The sequence below is a fragment of the Perca fluviatilis genome, unplaced genomic scaffold (assembly GCF_010015445.1).
Source record: "Perca fluviatilis unplaced genomic scaffold, GENO_Pfluv_1.0 PFLUV_unplaced_scaf_9, whole genome shotgun sequence".
NCBI lineage: Eukaryota > Metazoa > Chordata > Actinopteri > Perciformes > Percidae > Perca > Perca fluviatilis.
In genome coordinates, this window is record NW_024375770.1 from 185,030 (window position 1) to 191,101 (window position 6,072).

Sequence of the window (6,072 nt, forward strand, 5' to 3'; positions counted from 1 at the left end):
ACACGTCTTTCTATCCTCGTCTCCTTCCTTCCTTCCTTCCTTCCTTCCCTCATCTTTCTATCCTCGTCTCCTTCCTTCCTCCCTTCCTTCCCTCGTCTTTCCATCCTCGTCTCCTTCCTTTCTTCTATCCTTCCTTCCTCTCCTCCTTCTTTCCTTCTTTCCTCTTCCTTCCTTCCTTCATTCCCTCTTCTTTCCCTCCTCGCCTCCTTACTTCCGTCCATCCTTCCTTCCTTCCTTCCCTCTTCTTTCCCTCCTCGCCTCCTTCCTTTTTTCTTTGATTTCTTACAAACTTGTTTAGAAACTTATAGAAAGTTTATCGCTGTACGTTAATCAGTTTGAGTCTTGATGATGAAACAGGTAATCTAGTGTGATGTCATCTTGTTAAATGTGATTTTCTAGTTTCTTCTCTCCTCTCAGACAGCAGACTTGTAAATCTTGTAAATCTTGTAAATGTGTGCAGGCGCTCGGAGCGTTGTGACATTTCCCTCTGAAACAACCTTTAGTTTAGCTGCTCTTCTTCTTCCAGGACGTTGTGTAACGTGTCTGGACGCCTGCAGGCTGCTGAACGCTCACCTATTCTTCTTCTCTCCTCTCAGCTGATTGGCTGAATCACCGCCTAGTTTCACAGACGAGATTTACATTCTGCTGAAGAAACGTTCTGCAAAATACTAAAAGCTGTGTGTGTGGACGTTAGACGGTTGTTAGGTGGTTGTTAGGTGATTGTTAGGTGGTTGTTAGGTGGTTGTTAGATGGTTGTTAGATGGTTGTTAGGTGGTTGTTAGACGGTTGTTAGATGGTTGTTAGGTGTTTATAAAATGGTTATTAGATGTTTTTAGGTGGTTGTTAGGTGGTTGTTAGGTGGTTGTTAGGTGGTTGTTGGGTGGTTATAAAATGGTTGTTAGATGGTTGTTAGGTGGTTGTTAGGTGGTTGTTAGACGGTTGTTACGTGGTTGTTAGACGGTTGTTAGATGGTTGTTAGGTGTTTATAAAATGGTTATTAGATGTTTTTAGGTGGTTGTTAGGTGGTTGTTAGACGGTTGTTAGATGGTTGTTAGATGGTTATTAGATGGTTGTTAGGTGGTTATAAAATGGTTATTAGATGTTTTTAGGTGGTTGTTAGATGGTTGTTAGGTGGTTGTTGGGTGGTTGTTAGACGGTTGTTACGTGGTTGTTAGGTGGTTGTTGGGTGGTTGTAAGATGGTTGTTAGGTGGTTGTTGGGTGGTTGTTAGATGGTTGTTAGATGGTTGTTGGGTGGTTATTAGATGGTTGTTAGGTGGTTGTTAGATGGTTGTTAGGTGGTTGTAAGATGGTTGTTAGGTGGTTGTTGGGTGGTTGTTAGATGGTTGTTAGATGGTTGTTGGGTGGTTATTAGATGGTTGTTAGGTGGTTGTTAGATGGTTGTTAGGTGGTTGTAAGATGGTTGTTAGGTGGTTGTTGGGTGGTTGTTAGATGGTTGTTAGATGGTTGTTAGATGGTTGTTAGATGGTTGTTAGACGGTTGTTAGGTGGTTGTTAGACGGTTGTTAGACGGTTGTTAGATGGTTGTTAGGTGGTTGTTAGGTGGTTGTTAGACGGTTGTTAGGTGGTTGTTCGATGGTTGTTAGGTGGTTGTTAGATGGTTGTTAGGTGGTTGTTAGATGGTTGTTAGGTGGTTGTAAGATGGTTGTTAGGTGGTTGTTGGGTGGTTGTTAGATGGTTGTTAGATGGTTGTTAGGTGGTTGTTAGATGGTTGTTAGGTGGTTGTAAGATGGTTGTTAGGTGGTTGTTGGGTGGTTGTTAGATGGTTGTTAGATGGTTGTTAGACGGTTGTTAGGTGGTTGTTAGACGGTTGTTAGACGGTTATTAGGTGGTTGTTAGGTGGTTGTTAGACGGTTGTTAGACGGTTGTTAGGTGGTTGTTAGATGGTTGTTAGATGGTTGTTAGATGGTTGTTAGATGGTTGTTAGGTGGTTGTTAGACGGTTGTTAAACTGATTGTTAGATGGTTGGCGGTTGTTAAACGGTTATTAGGTGGTTGTTGGTAGTTTTTAGATGGTTGTTAGATGGTTGTTAGGTGGTTGTTAGATGGTTGTTAGGTGGTTGTTAGACGGTTGTTAGACGGTTGTTAGATGGTTGTTAGATGGTTGTTAGATGGTTGTTAGACGGTTGTTAGGTGGTTGTTAGACGGTTGTTAGATGGTTGTTAGATGGTTGTTAGATGGTTGTTAGGCGGTTGTTAGGTGGTTGTTAGATGGTTGTTAGATGGTTGTTAGGTGGTTGTTAGATGGTTGTTAGATGGTTGTTAGATGGTTGTTAGATGGTTGTTAGATGGTTGTTAGACGGTTGTTAGATGGTTGTTAGATGGTTGTTAGATGGTTGTTAGACGGTTGTTAGATGGTTGTTAGATGGTTGTTAGATGGTTGTTAGATGGTTGTTAGATGGTTGTTAGACAGTTGTTAGGTGGTTGTTAGACGGTTGTTAGACGGTTGTTAGGTGGTTGTTCGATGGTTGTTCGATGGTTGTTAGACGGTTGTTAGATGGTTGTTAGGTGGTTGTTAGATGGTTGTTAGACGGTTAGGTGGTTGTTAGACGGTTGTTAGGTGGTTGTTAGGTGGTTGTTAGATGGTTGTTAGGTGGTTGTTAGCTGGTTATTAGGTGGTTGTTAGGTGGTTGTTAGATGGTTATTAGGTGGTTGTTAGCTGGTTGTTAGACAGTTGTTAGACGGTTGTTAGATGGTTGTTAGGTGGTTGTTAGCTGGTTATTAGGTGGTTGTTAGGTGGTTGTTAGATGGTTGTTAGACAGTTGTTAGATGGTTGTTAGATGGTTGTTAGACGGTTATTAGGTGGTTGTTAGCTGGTTGTTAGACAGTTGTTAGACGGTTGTTAGATGGTTGTTAGGTGGTTGTTAGCTGGTTATTAGGTGGTTGTTAGGCAGTTGTTAAACGGTTGTTAGATGGTTGTTAGATAGTTGTTAGACAGTTGTTAAACGTTGTTAGGTGGTTGTTAGATGGTTGTTAGGTGGTTGTTAGATGGTTGTTTGTTGGGTGTTGTTAGATGGTTGTTAGATGGTTGTTAGATGGTTGTTAGATGGTTGTTACAAGTTGTTAGACGGTTGTTAGGTGGTTTGTTAGGTGGTTTTAGATGGTTGTTAGATAGTTTTTAGATGGTTGTTCGATAGTTGTAGATGGTTGTTAGACAGTTGTTAGATGGTTGTTGAAGCCGGTTGTTAGGTGGTTGAATGGTTTGTTAGATGGTTGTTAGATGGTTGTTAGATACAGTTGTTAGGTGGTTGTTAGACGGTTGTTAGACCGGTTGTTAGAGTGGTTGTGATGGTTGTTGTAGTTGTTAGACGGTTGTTAGATGGTTTTTAGGTGGTTGTTAGATGGTTGTTAGGCAGTTAGAAGTGGTTGTTAAACGCTTTGAGATTTATTAGGTGGTTTTTAGATGGTTGTTAGGTGGTTGTTAGCTGGTTATTAGGTGGTTGTTAGGTGGTTGTTAGACGGTTATTAGGTGGTTGTTAGCTGGTTGTTAGACAGTTGTTAGACGGTTGTTAGATGGTTGTTAGGTGGTTGTTAGCTGGTTATTAGGTGGTTGTTAGGTGGTTGTTAGATGGTTGTTAGACAGTTGTTAGATGGTTGTTAGATGGTTGTTAGACGGTTGTTAGACGGTTATTAGGTGGTTGTTAGCTGGTTGTTAGACAGTTGTTAGACGGTTGTTAGATGGTTGTTAGGTGGTTGTTAGCTGGTTATTAGGTGGTTGTTAGACGGTTGTTAGACGGTTGTTAGATGGTTGTTAGATGGTTGTTAGACAGTTGTTAGACGGTTGTTAGGTGGTTGTTAGATGGTTGTTAGGTGGTTGTTAGATGGTTGTTAGATGGTTGTTAGACAGTTGTTAGACAGTTGTTAGACAGTTGTTAGACGGTTGTTAGATGGTTGTTAGGTGGTTGTTAGACGGTTGTTAGCCGGTTGTTAGATGGTTGTTAGGTGGTTGTTAGACAGTTGTTAGATGGTTGTTAGATGGTTGTTAGACGGTTGTTAGACGGTTGTTAGGTGGTTATTAGGTGGTTGTTAGGTGGTTGTTAGATGGTTGTTAGACGGTTTTGAGATGGTTATTAGATGGTTCCTGAGAAGCAGAGGAACAAACATTTAAAGTAGTGTTTCTGATTGGCTAAAAAAGGATAAAAATTCCCCCCAAAAAATGCAAAGAAAGCGCCAAACGTAGCATCAAAAACGAAAAATAAAATTTTCTAAAAAGTGCTAAATAAAGCGCTGACAATAACGTCGAAAAAACCACCAAAAAACACCAATAAAAGTATCTAAAAAGCGATAAAAACAGTGATAAAAACACGGTGAGTATCGAAAAATTAACATCAAAGAAATTGCTAAATAAAAGGCTGAAACAGCGCTAAAGAAACCTTAAAATGAAGGCGATGAAGTGTCTACTCAGCGTTGCATAAAGCAGCAGCTTCACATGATCTGTGAAATAACTCCTGATAGGTTTGGAGGGAATCGAACCACCGACCCTGAGCTCTTTGCTCGGCTCTCTGGTTATATTTAGAGCCGTGGGTCTTACATAATATACACATGTTACATAATAATGGATGAATGTGTTGCATAATAAAGCTGTTCAGTAACACGCTGCGTTCACAGGCAGGGTTTGTGTGTGTGTGTGGGTGAGTTTTTGTATGGGTGTGTGTGTGTCTCTTTGTCTGTGTGTGTCTGTGTGTGTGTGTGGGTGTGTGTGTGTCTCTTTGTGTGTGTGGGTGTGTGTGTGTGTGTGTGTGTGTGTGTGTGTGTGTGTGTGTCTGTGTGTGTGTGTGGGTGTGTGTGTGTCTCTTTGTGTGTGTGTGTTTGGGTGAGTTTTTGTATGGGTGTATGTGTGTGTGTGTGTGTGTGTCTCTTTGTGTGTGTGTTTGGGTTTGTCTGTGTGTGTGTGTGTGTGTGTGGGTGTGTGTGTGTCTCTGTGTGTGTGTCTGTGTGTGTATATGTGTATGTGTGTGTTTATGTGTGTGTGTCTCTGTGTCTGTGTGTGTTTGTGTGTGTCTGTGTGTGTGTGTGTTTCTGTATATGTGTGTCTATGTGTGTCTCTGTGTGTGTATATGTGTATGTGTGTGTTTATGTGTGTGTGTCTGTGTCTGTGTGTGTGTGTGTTTCTGTATATGTGTGTCTATGTGTGTCTCTGTGTGTGTATATGTGTATGTGTGTGTTTATGTGTGTGTGTCTGTGTCTGTGTGTGTTTGTGTGTGTCTGTGTGTGTTTCTGTATATGTGTGTTTGTGTGTTTCTGTGTGTGTCTGTCTGTATGTGTGTGTGTGTTTCTGTGTGTGTGTGTGTGTGTTTCTGTATATGTGTGTGTGTTTGTGTGTGTGTGTGGGGTTTCTGTGTGTGTGTGTGTCTCTGTATGTATGTGTGTGTGTCTCTGTGTGTGTGTTTGTCTCTGTATGTGTGTGTGTGTGTGTGTGTGTGTGTCTGTGTGTGTGTGTGTGTCTCTGTGTGTGTGTGTGTGTGTGTTTTTATTCAGGGAATCATATGATTTTTTAAGTATGAGTATGTAGACAGGGAAAGACAGAAAAGGAGGAAAGGATGGAACGAAAGGGAAGGAAGGCAGGGTAAAAGTAAAGGAGAGTATACTGTACTATGGGATGTAAAGAAAAGAAGGATGAAAGGAAGGAGGCAAGGATGGAAAGAAGAGAGAACAAAGGAAGTATGTAGGGAGGGAAGGAAGGAAGGAAGGACAGAAGGAAAGAAGGAAGGAAGGAAGGAAGGACAGAAGGAAGGAAGGAAAGAAAGAAAGAAAGAAAGAGAGAAAGAAGGAAGGAAGGAAGGAAGGAAAGAAAGAAAGAGAGAAAGAAGGAAGGAAGGAAAGAAAGAAAGAGAGAAAGAAGGAAGGAAGGAAGGAAGGAAGGAAAGAAAGAAAGAGAGAAAGAAGGAAGGAAGGAAGGAAGGAAGGAAAGAAGGACTTCTCTCTCTCCTCTTCTCTTTATTCCTCTCTTTTCTTTTTAAAAACTGATTCCACATTTCTCAAACTGTGAAAACATTTTCAATCCAAATTATGGTCAAACAGGTTGCCATGCCAACCACATTGTGTGTGTGTGTCTT